The sequence below is a fragment of the Girardinichthys multiradiatus genome, chromosome 20 (assembly GCF_021462225.1).
Source record: "Girardinichthys multiradiatus isolate DD_20200921_A chromosome 20, DD_fGirMul_XY1, whole genome shotgun sequence".
Taxonomy (NCBI): domain Eukaryota; kingdom Metazoa; phylum Chordata; class Actinopteri; order Cyprinodontiformes; family Goodeidae; genus Girardinichthys; species Girardinichthys multiradiatus.
In genome coordinates, this window is record NC_061812.1 from 44390284 (window position 1) to 44404442 (window position 14159).

The 14159-nt window shown below is 38.9% G+C and overlaps 1 protein-coding gene across 1 annotated transcript in view; it reads right to left on the reverse strand.

Annotated features, from left to right (window-relative positions):
* cntn3b (contactin 3b) overlaps positions 1-14159 on the reverse strand; it is a 103435-nt gene that overhangs the window by 72111 nt on the left and 17165 nt on the right. The window lies entirely within an intron of this gene.

Here is a 14159-nt window from a genome sequence, read left to right on the forward strand (position 1 = left end):
TAGAAACATCCAGAGCCACCGTGAACAGGCGTGTGCAGGAAATGGGCTACAGGTGCCGCATTCCCCAGGTCAAGCCACTTTTGAACCAGAAACAGCGGCAGAAGCGCCTGACCTGGGCCACAGAGAAGCAGCACTGGACTGTTGCTCAGTGGTCCAAAGTACTTTTTTTGGATGAAAGCAAATTCTGCATGTCATTCGGAAATCAAGGTGCCAGAGTCTGGAGGAAGACTGGGGAGAAGGAAATGCCAAAATGCCAGAAGTCCAGTGTCAAGTACCCACAGTCAGTGATGGTCTGGGGTGCCGTGTCAGCTGCTGGTGTTGGTCCACTGTGTTTTATCAAGGGCAGGGTCAATGCAGCTAGCTATCAGGAGATTTTGGAGCACTTCATGCTTCCATTTGCTGAAAAGCTTTATGGAGATGAAGATTTCATTTTTCAGCACGACCTGGCACCTGCTCACAGTGCCAAAACCACTGGTAAATGGTTTACTGACCATGGTATCACTGTGCTCAATTGGCCTGCCAACTCTCCTGACCTGAACCCCATAGAGAATCTGTGGGATATTGTGAAGAGAACGTTGAGACTCAAGACCCAACACTCTGGATGAGCTAAAGGCCGCTATCGAAGCATCCTGGGCCTCCATAAGACCTCAGCATTGCCACAGGCTGATTGCCTCCATGCCACGCCGCATTGAAGCAGTCATTTCTGCAAAAGGATTCCCGACCAAGTATTGAGAGCATAACTGTACATGATTATTTGAAGGTTGACGTTTTTTGTATTAAAAACACTTTTATTTTATTGGTCGGATGAAATATGCTAATTTTGTGAGATAGGAATTTTGGGTTTTCATGAGCTGTATGCCAAAATCATCCGTATTAAGACAATAAAAGACCTGAAATATTTCAGTTAGTGTGCAATGAATCTAAAATATATGAATGTAAAATTTTCATTATGACATTATGGAAAATAATGAACTTTATCACAATATGCTAATTTATTGAGAAGGACCTGTATGTGTCAGGCTGAGTGAGGTTGTTCTAAGACCAAAGTGCAGGAAAGAGCGAGGGAGCAGCATGGTTAGTAGATAAATGTATTTAATGAAGGAACAGGTAAACTTACAGGTGCAGGTAGAACAGAATAAATCACAGGCAGGTCAAAGGACATTGATTGGGTAATGGAAAGATTCCAGGCTAGATTTCAGGAGGAACCAGTGGAGAACAATTACAAAAAGGGGGTATATGTACTGAGGGAGAGTGGAGAATGTTCCAATGAACACAGAGTTAATCAGAGAGGAATCAGAATCAGCTTTTGGGAGGGAGACTGAGGGTAACTGAGGGAGAGTGACTAATTCATATTGATGAGCAGGAAGTGCAGAGAGGTAACATAAAACATCTAAGTGAACAGAAAAAACCAAACACTGTGACCACTAAAAGAAAATAAACAGGGAGGAACCAGATCTATAAGGAAATACAAACTAAAACAGAAAATATAGGAATCCAGGGAAGTAACAAAAATCTAAACACCAGAATGAATCTAATAAACCTGAATGAACTGAAATAATGCAAGAGCATAGCAACGCAGAGAAAGCAAACAGAACACAAACTCAAAACCCCAAACACAGGCAGATTATGAGAATATGGTAAAAACAATTAAACACGACCATGACATAAGCAAAGGTGTCTGACTCTCAATAAACATGGATTATATATAATGGGAACACATTATAACCATGCAAAACACATTTTTAGATACGTTAACATACTTATGTAAATGGCAATATAAAATATATGTGAAAGCAACTTTTTTACAGACTGTTTAACCTGTTGTGGTGATCTGAGACAACTTTGGAGGTAGTCTGAGCAGAGCCGTCCTTGAGCCACCCTGAGACAATTCACATCTTTATCTACAGCTGGTCTGAATGGGCCTTAAAATAAATAAAAACGTATTTAGCTGCTCTAGTAGTTTCCTAATTGAAGATGATGAGTAAGAGAGACTGTGTCTTTGCAGTGGCACATCTACAGCTGCAAGCAGCCCTCCTCTGTCAAATTAAAGGTGCCTTCGCCAATGACACTTCTGAAACAACTAAAGATATATTTGTTCTCCCTCGCTTCCAACTGTGTTTAAACACTGTGTGTATATTAGCCAATCTTGCCACTTTATTCTCCGGGAACTCATTTTACTTTCTGGTTTTATTTTATGTATGTTCTCATTAGCTGCTTTGACAGACATTTTATCTGTTGCTGTCCATTTGTTTTAATCTGCTTTGGTTACTGTGTACCGCTGGTTACAGCACTTTGGTCAAACCTGGTTATCCTTAATGTGCCTGATAAATAATGATTTTATTGTAATAAATAAATGTGGATGTTGGAGTATGTAGTATGTTATGTTCTAAGGTTAAAGTGTTTTTGGAGGCTCAAGTTTTCTAAAACTAAAAGGTGAAGAGGAGAAAATATAAAAATGTTCAAGCAGCCAATAACACAAAGGCTGGTAGAAGCATTACAGGAGGGCTGCTCAATAATGAAAAAAATAATCATTGTTATTTTGATCAACACACTTTGATCAACCCAGTATGCTTTGCATCAATTCACTTTATTAGATACACTTGTTCAATTACTTGATAACATATACAGCAAATAAGCCAGCAGCAACTCAATGCATTTAGAAGTGGATGACTAACTGAAGTTCAGACCAAGGATCAAAATGAGGAAGAAATAAGATTTAAGTAACACACATAACCATCTCTTGGGTTAACAGAGTATGGTCAGAAAAAGAGAAAATACCCACCGGCCGTTTAAGGGACAAAAATATCTGGCCATTATCATAGGTCAGGGCAGAATGGGCAGACTGGTTCAAGATGACAGAAAGGCACCAAGGTATGCAGAATATCACCAGATTTCAATCCAATAAAGCACATTTGGGATGTGATGGATTGGGATATTTGCATCATGAGTGTGCAGCTGACATATCTCCAGCTTCATTTTTTTTTTTTTTTTTTACTTAAATATTTATTTCACATGAGACATACAAAACAGTCCTACTTTTTTTAAATAAAAGTAAAAAAAAAATGAACTTGAAATTAAACATTTTGCAGTATCAGATGGCTGACATGACTTAACTACAACTGACCCACCAACAATGTTCAGAAGTCTTCCAAACATTTCCTCCTTTCTTAGGACACCTTCTGTCATGTTCCCACAGTAGCTGCGGATGTTCTCTTCACCTAAAACACACTTTAGCTTTATCATTATTTTTTTGGGCAATCTGGGGATCAGCACATATAGTTAACAAATGCTTAAGCTCTGCACTGGGCTCAGGTCTCTCCTGCACAGCTGTCTGTCTAAAGAGCAGAGCTTCAGCTCAGCAAAGACTGAGGGGAAGCTGCAGTGACCAATATGGTCGCTCCGTCACTGTTAATTAGTGTGAACGTCACTGCAAAACTTGGAAAGTCTGTCAGCTTGTTAAACTCAGATTTTCTCTGTATTCCCCGATCATATCACCAATTAGGAATAACATTATGACTCGCATGAGCACTCTGTCTGATCTGCAGCTATGCTGTCCCATGTGCAACTAACTGCAATGCACTCTATAGTTGGACACCTTTCTATCAGAACCAACAAAAACTGATTCAGAATAAACAAGCCAGCCTTTCTTCAGAAGAGCAAGACCTTCCTGGACGAAGGGCTATTGCCCCCCTAACTACTGAGTGAACTTCATTGCAGATTTTTATCAGGTGACTTTTATGTCACAGGAAAGGTAAGGTAAGGTAAGGTAAGGTAAATTTATTTATATAGCGCTTTTCAGTAACGAGACACTCAAAGCGCTGTACATACAATTACAATACGATCACAAAGAACACAGAAAAACAAATCAAATGCTAAGAAATCTAAAAATGTATTAATCAATTCAATTCAATTCAAATTCAATTCAAAAATACTTTATTAATCCCAAAGGGAAATTAAATTGAATTTGAATCCTATTGAATTGAATTGAATTTGAATCCTTCTGAGAAATCTAAAAATCTCTGGTCAATATTACAATGATACAGATAACATTAATAATCCTTTGGGTTTTACTGGTAAGAGCTGGTTCTAAACCAATCTTTCTAAAGAGGTAATTATATCATTAAGTCCTCTATGTAGGGGAAAGCATCTTGTGCTAAGAAGTCTCATCATTCCACTGAATTCTAACTAGTGAAGCTGAGTCACTGGTACAAAACAGCTTTAATCCACATTTTCAGGTGCTAATAATATATTGCTTTTACTGGTGCTGAAGTTGAACTAAGTAATCTAATCAAGAAAGCTGGGTCATTGGTGTAAGAGCAGCTAAAGTCCAAGTTACTAATAATGTTTGGTTTTCGCTGGTAAAATCTATGAAAAGTAATGACATCACACATTTAGGATAAGAGGGAAAAAAATCTGAAACAGTACAAAAAACCCTCAGCAGGGGTAAGCAACAAACACATAAGTAAAGATTCAGCAAGGGTACGGTGGAATCTTGAGGGTGCGAATGTAAGTCTGAGTGTGTTTGCAAGAATTAGACTGTGGAGGCGACTGTGGCTCAGTAGGAAGAGTAGTCGTCTTGCAATCAGAAGGTTGTGGGTTCGATTCCAGCTTCCTCCTGCCATATGTCAATGTGCCCCTGGGCAAGGCACTTAACCTCAAGTTGCCTACCGATCTGCGTATTGGTGTACGTATGAATGTGTGAGTGCAATTGGGTGAATGTGGCTCTAGTGTAAAGTGCTTTGAGCAGTCTGTATGACTGGAAAAGTGCTATATAAGTTCAGTCCATTTACAATTTACAATCAAACTATTCTGGTCCAACAAAGTTCACCTAACTAAGCATGCACTATTCTACTAGTGTAAAGTGCTTTGAGTGGTTTGTATATAAGTTCAGTCCATTTACTGTCAACACTGATAGAAGTGCCATTGTCCTTGAGAAGAGAAGTGGAAGTTTTATTAATCGGCCGCATAGTCCTACCACACAGCTGGTAGGGGAGTGCTGGGGAAGAGCGTCGTGTTTATATAACAATAATCGACAATAATATTTGTCGATAGCCAGTTAGCAGAAGTTGCCATGGCCACATTGGGCAGCTAGATTTAGAAAAACAATAAATGTTGTGGTTCAGGCAGTTGTGAATTTCCAACCACCTTAAGAGTTTTACTGGTATGTCTCAAATGCGAATCCAAATAGCCAAATTTCTGGTATTTTCCGCAGATCTGGAGCGTACAACTTCTCCAAGATTATATCCTTTAACCTCTGAGTCCAACCGCTGCCAGGGTGCGATTCTGTTCAAGAATCGTGTCCAGCTTGTGATTCTGTTCTCTTAACATTTCAGTCTGAGTGTTGATTGCTCTACAGACTCCATCTAACATATCAAAGTCCAAATATGTACACATTTTCTACGTCCGCGACCGACAATGTAGTCAGGCACACAAGGGGAAAATTTTATTGCAGTCAGCCTTGATATGAAATGCCTTGCTTATACTCTTTATCTAAATTGAAATACGGCATTTAGAAAATCATGCAGAAAGGCGATTTTAAGATTTGACCATTAACTTGCCATGTAAGAGTTATGGTGCTCATTTGGCAGTGATTTTGGACATATCCAAAAAAAAAAAAACACAACAGAATGGCTTAGCTGCTGGTCATAAAATGTAGGGCAACAGTAGTAAAGTGATACAGGAGCATTATTGTCCTATGGCATCATGACTCTCTATGCCATTGAACAGAAAGGCACAGAGGGAAAAGTGTTATGCCGGAATTCCACTTTGACCATTTTTCCTGCTTTCAGCATATCAACTTTAAGAAAACAATGTTCACTTGTTGCAAAATGTACCCCACTTACTAACAGGTCTGCATTCATGAAGGGATACGATAAGATAGTTTTAAAGTGGGTTTCTATGTCTGCCTCTTTACTCACAGTAGAAGCAGAATGTGGCAAAATAGTTTTAATACCAATCCTTTTCATTGTCGATTACTTTGATTTTATGACAAATTTGATTAACTACACAGCCCTAGTTATAAGTAAGACACAGTCCAGCAGAATTGCCCTGTGTACATGCTGGCAGGTCTGGGCATGAACTCCTTGTGACCTTGAGGCTCCCATCAATTTTGCATGAGATCTCCTCATCAGATGGAGCAGGAATTGTACAGCAGCAGTGGATCACCTGGGTTTTCTCCGAGCCAGATGCCCACAGAGACAGCAGTGACCAAACATACACACACACACACACACACACACACACACACACACACACACACACACACTCACACACACACACACACACACAGAGAGAGAGAGCTTTAGAGCTGTTAATGGAAATTCAATTACTGGCCAGGGCACTCTCTACAATTATGTTTAGTAGGTTATCGCGGCAGAGTTCAAATAAATTGATGTTAATTTTGCTTTGAAGCCAAGTGTAACACAATGAAAATTCCTGAACCCACTCTTTATTGCTGTGGGTGCTGTTGTGTGTGCATGTTTGTGAATATGCATCAGCTCATAAATCCTGTGGAATTACTGAAATATTGGCAGACGTACAGCATGTGTGCACACAAGTTAAAACACCTTGTTCTGTCATCAGCCCGGTTATTACCTACTGTAATCACAAATTTTGTTCTGAAAAAATTGCTTTTTCTGAAGAAAAACATAACAAACAAGATGCATGTCTAATACATGCCAAGAGAATGAGCATGCATCTGCTACCCAGAAATTCTTAAATTAAGCATATAGTTGAATCAGCACCCTTGTGGTTTCTCCAGTTTATTTTAACCAGTCTAAGGGTTGGAGGGTGTTTCACATCACCTAAATAGACAATTAAACATCCAGAATATAAAAATCAATTCCATTTGAAACTGTTTCAAGATTCAGAGATGTTACCTGACTGTGCTACAATAAAATTACTATCAAACACATGGAGATCTTTAAAACCACGTCTTCCTTGTTTTATTTGTTTTACCCAGCAGAAATCTTTAAACTAAGGTAGAGTCATACGTCTGCCTGTAGTCAAACTATGTGATAGCAGATACCAGGCAGAGCACTTTTTTATTCCCACTTTCCAATCACCGCTGTGCCCTTGATCCTGTGTTACAGCAAATTCATAGTAAACACAGTGACAGGTGTATTCATAAAGCAGCGCTCCAAGCCCCAGAGTGTGCTCCGGTGCTGCAGCGGACTATTTGTCAAATGAAGAACTGTCAGGGTTTTCCCGTTCGCATGTTTGCGGCGTCACAGAGTGGGCGAGTGGGAAGGGAAGGTGGGGCGCAGAACTGGAACAAGTTCAGTGGGACGGAGCCAACAAGCGAGTCGAAAACATTGTGATTAGAATCATTTTATCACTGTACTGCAATACATTAGATAAACTGTACTGAATTTCCCTCTTGTTCAGCAACCAGGACGCCTCTGCATCACTGTCATATCACAATACTGTCATTAAAGAAGAAAGCATTAATTTTTTTGTCTTCGTTATCCTTATCCTGTTCATTAGGTATTACTGGCATCTCCGGGATGCCAAACTGTTTTGGCCTCTGCTCAGCTGAGTCTTAAGATGGATTTTTCCCATGTGTAAGTGCTGAGTGTGTGAGCAAACTGTGTGACACCTTCTTTGAGATTGACACTCCCTCAATAACAGTCATTGCCACAGACACTTAAAAAACAATAATGAGGATTTTTTGTGAACTGTAAAAATATTTCCACCATTTGAACTTTTCACATTTTGTCAAGTTACCACCACAAACATTTATGTGCTCTCTGTTCATATCTTGTGAAACTTGTGGCTTAATTCAGTATTTCAGACAAAAAGGCCAGGGTCATGCAGCAAAGGTCCTGAGCTCGGGAGTTGTTAAACCCTGGATAGACGTGTCAAGGACAAGTAATGCATAAGTATAAGGTAAAATGAATTTGGGATGTGATTTTCAAATATCAAAAAAATCTGAAATGTATAGCATTTATATATATATATATATATATATATATATATATATATATATATATATATATATATATATATATAGAGTTCATCTCTGTGTAATTTATTCTCAGTATGAATCCAACCAAACAACATCTTTAAGACCAAGCAACACAGCAGACAGGTCAGGGAGAATGTTGTGCAGATGTTTAAACCCGTTATTGAAAAATGCAAACAGTGTGGAGCAACAACAAACCTACCAAGACATGAACATTGACCTAAACTGCCAGAGAAGAAGTAGAGAGGCCTATGGTAACTCTGAAGAAGCTGCAGAGATCCACAGCTCAGATTGGAGAATCTGTTGTCAGGACAGCCATTAGAATGGCAAGAAGGAAGCCATTGTTAAAATAAAGCCGTAAGAAGTCCTGTAAGCAGTTTGCCACAATCTATACAGGGGCAGAAGGTTCACCTTCCAGCAGGACAACAACCCTAACATACAGTCAGAGCTATAATTCATGTCTTAGAACAGCCTACTCAAAGTGCAGACCTAAAGCAAATTTACAATATGTGGTAAGACTTAAACAAATGCTGTTTACAGATGTTGTAAACAGCAAAGATAAACTGTCAACAATTTCAAAACTCTCAAAAGAGTTGTGGGGGAAAGCTCGGGGGATAAATACAATCACCGCTACAAAATATATGCCACACTGTTCAGATTTTTTTTATTTAAAAAAGAATTTAAAACCATGTTTTTGATTCTTTCCACTTCACAATTATGCTCCACTTTGTGTCGGGCTATAAAACCACACTGAAATACATTGAAACATGTGGTTGTGCAAGAAGTCTGAAGGGTTTTGGATAATTTTGCAAGGCTTTATAATGTGGATTCTATGTTTTAGTTTGCATTGATCGAACATCATGCACCCTGTTGTAAATACTTAAATGTGGATTCATTTGTAGCTGAAATTGTCGCCAACAAATGCAGCGTTTAGTCCAGCTCAAACAGTCCCTCTAGCACTCTTCTTCGTCTTCAGGAAATTACACAAAGAATCAATTTTAAATATTTATGCCCTTGGCGGTAATAGCCAGGCTTAAGATGGGAGACGCATATCACATATTATTGTGCTGTTTTGGAACACAAATTCACAGACTACAGCATTGTTGTCTTCTTTCACAGAGTTTGTAGATGGCATCAAAAGTGTCAACTTACTTTTCTTTTTTCTATTATTTAGAGCATGTTGGGCTTTAGGATTTACAGGTTTTAGAAGATTATTTAAACACAGACTTTGCTGTTCTGTGGATTCATTAAGCCTATGTAAGACATGCAGTAGTCACCATTAGTTTTAAAGCATCTAAAATCTTCATCCTTATTCATGAGTTGATGAGATTATGTTATGATTAATTTTAATTGTAACCTACAAACTTTATTTTCTATTTTTAACAGCTCAGCAGGGCACAGAAGAGGACACAAAGGCAGAAATCGGTCTTAATTTGACATAAAGACTGACTTCCGACTCCAGAGGCAATAAGAAGAGGTGATTTTACCAATATGTTCTGAATGTTGTAGACATAATTGTTTCTTCAGATCTAGATAATGTGATTGTATCACTGTATAATTGAAAGGGATGAAACAATCTCCCATTTGACTGGATTCTAATTTTGTTTGACTTGGTTGTTACTATCTACAGGGGTTGGACAATGAAACTGAAACACCTTTCATTTTAGTGTGGGAGGTTTTATGGCTAAATTGGACCAGCCTGGTAGCCAGTCTTCATTGATTGCACATTGCACCAGTAAGACCAGAGTGTGAAGGTTCAATTAGCAGGGTAAGAGCACAGTTTTGCTCAAAATATTGAAATGCACATAACATTATGGGTGACATACCAGAGTTCAAAAGAGGATAAATTGTTGGTGCACGTCTTGCTGGCGCATCTGTGACCAAGACAGCAAGTCTTTGTGATGTATCAAGAGCCCCGGTATCCAGGGTAATGTCAGCATACCACCAAGAAGGACGAACCACATCCAACAGGATTAACTGTGGACGCAAGAGGAACCTGTCTGAAAGGGATGTTTGGGTGCTAACCTGGATTGTATTCAAAAACCATAAAACAACGGCTGCCCAAATCACAGCAGAATTAAATGTGCACCTCAACTCTCCTGTTTCCACCACAGCTGTCCGTTGGGAGCTCCACAGGGTCAATATACCAAACCTTTGGTCACTCATGCCAATGCCAAACATCGGTTTCAATGGTGCAAGGAGCGCAAATCTTTGGCTGTGAACAATGTGAAACATGTATTGTTCTCTGATGAGTCCACCTTTTCTGTTTTCCCCACATCCGAGAGTTACGGTGTGGAGAAGCCCCAAAGAAGTGTACCACCCAGACTCTTGCATGTCCAGAGTAAAGCATGGGGGTGGATCAGTGATGGTTTGGGCTGCCATATCATGGCATTCCCTTGACCCAATATTTATGCTAGATGGGCGCGTCACTGCCAAGGACTACCGAACCATTCTTGAGGACCATGTGCATCCAATGGTTCAAACATTGTATCCTGAAGGTGGTGACGTGTATCAGGATGAGAATGCACCAATACACACAGCAAGACTGGTGAAAGATTGGTTTGATGAACATGAAAGTGAAGTTGAACATCTCCCATGGCCTGCACAGTCACCAGATCTAAATATTATTGAGCCACTTTGGGTTGTTTTGGAGGAAACGTTTTCCTCCACCAGTATCATGTAGTGACCTGGCCACTATCCTGCAAGAAGAATGGCTTAAAATCCCTCTGACCACTGTGCAGTACTTGTATATGTCATTCCCAATACGAATTGACGCTGTATTGGCTGCAAAAGGAGGCCCTACATCATACTAATAAATTATTGTGGTCTAAAACCAGGTGTTCCAGTTTCATTGTCCAACCCCTGTACATTAACTAATATTTAAATGTGCAGTCTCTTCCCTTCCACAACCAATACTGTGTTTTTTTCAAGACCTATTCATAGTTTGACCACTTCCTGAAGGCATGTATTTCAGCCTGTTTGGGACATTGTGAACTTTTAATTTCTTCATCAGTAAAATAAATGGCAGGAAATTTGGTGCATTCTATTTTTATATTTGAGCAAAAAAAAGAGAGAGAGAGAGAAAAAAAAAGTGATCTCCTTGCCCGAAGGAAAACACGTCAAGGGCGATCAGTGTCAAAAAAAAGAGATGCAACCAAAGTAAGGGCAAAAAAAAAATCATTCCTTAAAGTTAGATTACAGGCAAAAAATCTAGTGTCTTTAAAAGCATTACCAAAAATGTCAATCTACAGTGACGAGAGCTTGCTGGCTTTAACATCAATTTGTCCTTTTTAAAGCTGGTCTCACATTCTATTCATATTCATAATTGAGGGCAGTGACTCCAAGCGTTAGAGCTGCTGACCTAGAAGAAGACTGCCAATCTGAGTTATGCTTGTTTTTTTTAGTGCAGCACCACAAACTGAAGCAGAGTTCTGTGAACAAATGGGAAGTCAGTGACCAACAGGAGCTATAAAATCACATGTTCTTGAGTTTTCTGCAAATTTCAGCCAGCCAACACATTGCATTATGCACTGTTTGGAAGCCGTTTTTCTGTGACTTGACAATTCTGATCCTATGTTAATCTTCCTTTGATTTGTTCTCCACCTACTGCTGACCAATACAGCTGGCACGTTAGCTGCTTAAATGCTCCACTGTGCTAGCTTGTTGCTAAGCTCTCTGCAGCTGGTGACGGGTGAGGGAATCAGGGGTTATTTATGGGAGCTGGTGATATTTGTTGCTGTCATGTGAATTGAGTTGCAGTCTGCTATTTGACATGAGGTTGACAAAGGTGGAGAATGAACATAAACTAAAACAATGACATGGAAAACACCAATTCACTCTGGGAAGCTAATGAGATTTGCAACACTAGTAATAAATTTATTTGGGTATGTCACAGCAAGCAATTGTTTTCTTATAACATGATGTTATTTGATGTATTGTTCATATGAAATATTGATTGGAGCAGCTTTCATGTGACAATCTGCTCTAACAGTGATAATCTGCTTGTGTTTGCTCTTGTAATGTTACGTCATAGCTCCTTTATTAAAGGGATAGTTCAGGATTTTTGACAGTTCAAAGATTATAAACAGGTCATATTTTATTTGCAGTAGGCTAGATATCTTTCTTTCCTCATTTAATGTAAATCCATATTAGTCGGTAGCTCAGGCTGAATCTAATGGATAGTTTGAGATGGACCCAGACCAAAATGGACCTCTAGCATCTTAGAACTCTGATTTCTAAAACTCCATAAGAGATTATGTTATGACTATGTTAGGACTATTTTATGAACATTTGATTCACTATCATGTTCATATTAGGCTGTTATTTACACTGAAGCTGATGATTAGGTAGATTAGATACTGAAAATGGAGGTCGGAGGCGATGCACCACCATGGATTCTGCTGTGTGAAACACGTACTAAGAACGGAACATGAAAACTGTTTCAGGTCACAGTAACTATTTAGCTGCGAAGTAAGGTTTTTGTTAAATCAATAGCATTCATCTAAGCCACTGTTTTATATGACTATATGAAAGTTACTCTGATACGTTCCGTTCATTACATTTATTAAATGAAAAAGCTACTAAACAGACCTGGCCTTCTGGGTAAATGTAAACCCCACACATCTTGAGCCCCAAGATTTGGGAAAATATTCTGTGGGCTGATGACACAAAAGTGGAAATTTTTAAAACAGAGCTTTTTATTAACAGACCATCACACTGAGAGGGAAAAATGGTGGTTATAGTGTGAGGGTTTGAGGTGTAGCTATCTCAAGACCTGGACAACGTCCTGTAACTGAAGGAATCATGAATATTGCTCTCTACCAGAATATCCAGGATAATCTATCTATCTATCTATCTATCTATCTATCTATCTATCTATCTATCTATCTATCTATCTATCTATCTATCTATCTATCTATCTATCTATCTATCTATCTATCTATTATCTATCTATCTATCTATCTATCTTGTCTGTCTGTCTGTCTGTCTGTCTGTCTGCCTGTCTGTCTATCTATCTATTGCAAAAATAACTGGGTCTCGATCTGGGACTCGAGTCTAATGAGCAATCTTTACGTTAAGCCACAGACTGTAGCTCTGACAGGTGATACATTCAATGAAAGGATGTTTGTTTTGGTAGACAGGGACGGTCACAGCTGGTAATTGCTCAAAGCAATCTGTTCATGTTACCTTTTGTTTCATGGTAATGACCACATGTGTGTCTCTCAATTCAACTCTAGGCTTTGGGTCCTAATTTTAAACAAAGACACTGTGAGTTTTTTTAAATAAAAGCAACTGTTGTCCTACATCTTCAAAAATGCTACATTGTCTCTTATTCCTAATGATAAGCTGGACAAGATGCCATGCATTCAATAAAGGAAGGATGCACATACTTAATGCTTAGTCCCTCACCTCAACTCATTTATATGGCCAGTAGAATTTAACTTTTTGGCCAAAATGAGACCCTAGTTCAATCGTTACATCAGCTTTCCCAAAATAATTAGTTGGAAGGGTTTTGCTGGCTTTCCAAACTGTTGTTGTACATTTTTGTTTATATGAAAATTACCAATATTGAGACTTAGATGATTGTTGATTTCCCACCCCCACGGTCAACTCATTGCCATAGTTACACCCAAATCTGCTTCTGATTGGCTGATCAGACTCCTCTTCATGAAGCTTGGGCTGCTAAGAGGCTGTGCTGTGGTGAAAGAGACACACACGGATCCAGACAAATCCAGAAATTTTTCTTCACCAAAGAAGCTGAGCCTGACCCAGCCAGAGCCAGGACTGATCATCCTGTTTAGATGTTAATTATTTGTATCTTAAGTATCTCCTTTCTTTATTTTTTAAGAGCAGTTTTTAACTCTTTGGAAAGGTAGATAAATTCATGCTTGATGGATAGATGGAACTGGTTATATTGACAGGTTTTCGGACTATCTTCACTTTTAATGCCAATTAAGACTGATTGAATTTAGAACACCAATGCCTTTTAAAGTAGAAAAAAAATTGCAACAGTTGTTTAAATGATAGAAGTCCTTTATGGCTGCACTTGGACTAGCCATTAGCTTCAGCCTTTGAGACCAACTAATCTGGATTTATACTAAATGAAGCTTCTAAGTGAGTTATATACTACAGGTAAGATCTTAACTGAACTGTTATAATCTTTAAACAGGATCTCCCTTGGAGAATCCTGAACTAT